At 76.4% G+C, this 2,102-nt stretch overlaps 1 non-coding gene across 1 annotated transcript; it reads right to left on the bottom strand.

Annotated features, from left to right (window-relative positions):
• Positions 1 to 523: 523 nt before the first annotated feature.
• LOC148217531 (5.8S ribosomal RNA) lies at positions 524 to 676 on the bottom strand. The gene has a single exon (XR_015801016.1). It is a non-coding gene; the product is annotated as a 5.8S ribosomal RNA (ribosomal RNA).
• Between the last annotated feature and the right edge of the window lie 1,426 nt (positions 677 to 2,102).

Here is a 2,102-nt window from a genome sequence, read left to right as displayed (position 1 = left end):
CGGCGACCTCAAGCGGGGAGAGAGAGAAACGCGACGGCGACAGAGAGAGGAGGGGAGGGCTTCGCGGGAAGGAGGAGGGGGTCGCACCCCCGTCCCCGGCGCTCTCGGCCTCGCGCGCGCGCGGCAGCACGGCACGGTACCCCCGCGGTACCCACCCGCAGACAGCCGCCCGCACGGGGGGGAGAGCCCGGGGGCGAGGCCCGCGCCTCGCCTCCCTCTCGGCCCTCTCGCTCTCTCGTCTCTCTCGCACGGCCCACGGCGGCGTCTTCGACGCCGACTCTCGCTCTCCCCGGCCACCGCCACCGCACCGCGGCACGGCCCCGGCAAGGACGAGCTCCGCCCCAGCGGCTCGTTCCGGGAGCGGGGAGCTACGGAGCGCTCCCCGAGTCTGCATTTAGGGGGACGAAGGCCCTGCGCGGCGACGACGACGACGACGTCGACGTCGACCGCGGGCAACGGGCCTGCGAGGCAACCCCAGCCGCGCCGCCGGGGTGGCCCCCCCGGACGGCGATTGATCGTCAAGCGACGCTCAGACAGGCGTAGCCCCGGGAGGAACCCGGGGCCGCAAGTGCGTTCGAAGTGTCGATGATCAATGTGTCCTGCAATTCACATTAATTCTCGCAGCTAGCTGCGTTCTTCATCGACGCACGAGCCGAGTGATCCACCGCTAAGAGTTGTCTGGCTTTCGGGACCGCTCGCGTGAAGCGGCCCCTTTTCTGTTTCTGCAGGGACGCGCGCGCCCCCGCGCGCCCCGCTTCGACCGTACGAGCACACACAAACGGAGGAGGAGGAGGAGAAAGCGCGGGGCAAAAAAGAGAAACCCCGCGCAACGCTCCGAAGGTCGGCCAAAGAAAGGCGGAGGGGCCCGCGCCCCCGACCGCCTCCCCCCGCGAGGGGAGACGCCGCCTCGCGTGCCGTCCTTCGGAGGCGGCCCAGGCGCCCGGGCTCGGCCCGACCTCCGCGCGGAGGGGCTTGTGCGGCAACGCGCCGGACCGCGGGGGGCACGGTGGCCCGCCCGGCCTCTCGATCACGGGACGACTACGCGTTCGCGGGCCGGGGGCGCGACCGCCGGCCCCCGCCGCTCCCGGCTCACTCCCTGGCTTCTCCTTTTCACCGCTCCGCCGACTCGCGGAACGCCGCCGCGCCAAAACGCGGGGGCCGGCTCTCCCGCCAGCGGCCCCTGAACGTCGCCCGAAACGCCACGCGGCGGCGGGACCGTTCCGCCGGCGCAACCCCTGGCGCGGGACCGCTTGCCCGCCGGAAGGCGAACGCCCGGCGGGCCGCGCTCCGCCACCGGCGCCGGAGGCGGGACGCCGCCGAGACCCGAGCCGGCATCGCGGAGCGCCCGAGGTCTGCCGCTCGGCAAAACCCCTCCGCCACCCGCGGCCGCACTCCCGGGACCGCCGCCGCTTCGCACCGCCGAGCTGCCCTTCCGCGAGCACGCGCCCAGCGGGCAGGCGTACGGCGGCTGAGCCGGGGGGCACCGCCCGCTCCCCTCGTTTCCACTCGGGGACCGGACGGGGAAGCGCCCCCGCGGCCGCCCCGCACGCCTCCCCTTTTTTTTGGCCCACACGCGGCCGGGAAGGGCGACGGGGAAGCGGACGGGCGGGGCCCGGGCCGGGACGGCCGCCGGTGAAGGCGGGCGCCTCGCGGCCGACCGTCCCCCCCCCCCGGGGGGGGCGGGGACACTCGCCGAGCGGCGACGCCGCCGCTCGGCACGGGGTCGCCCGCGCCCGCCGGACCTCCGGCGATGGAGGAGCCGGCCGAGCGCTGCGCCCCAACGGGCGGGGACAGCGCTCCGAGTCAGGGGTGGCCGGCGGCCGGCGCCGCCGCGGTGCGGTTCGAGGCGACAAGGCCGTCGAGGCGAGAGGCGCGCGGTCGCGCCTGACGCGGCGCCGCCCGCGAGCCCGCGGCGGCGGCTAAGGAGAAAGAGCGAGAGAGCGCGGCGGGCCCCGGCGGCCGCAACCCCGCAGCTGAGGTAGGTAAGGCAGAGAGCGCGCGCCCTCTGCCGGCGTCGCCCCGCATCGCAGAGGCCAGCGGGGTCGGCCCCCCGCGGCCGATCGCGCGCCGCGGCCTCTCCGCCGAGACCGGGCCGCAGAGAG

Source organism: Sturnus vulgaris, unplaced genomic scaffold (assembly GCF_052056855.1).
Source record: "Sturnus vulgaris isolate bStuVul1 unplaced genomic scaffold, bStuVul1.hap1 Scaffold_701, whole genome shotgun sequence".
Classification (NCBI taxonomy): domain Eukaryota; kingdom Metazoa; phylum Chordata; class Aves; order Passeriformes; family Sturnidae; genus Sturnus; species Sturnus vulgaris.
Note: the sequence above shows the minus strand (reverse complement) of the source record. Positions and strands in the feature narration are given on the sequence as shown.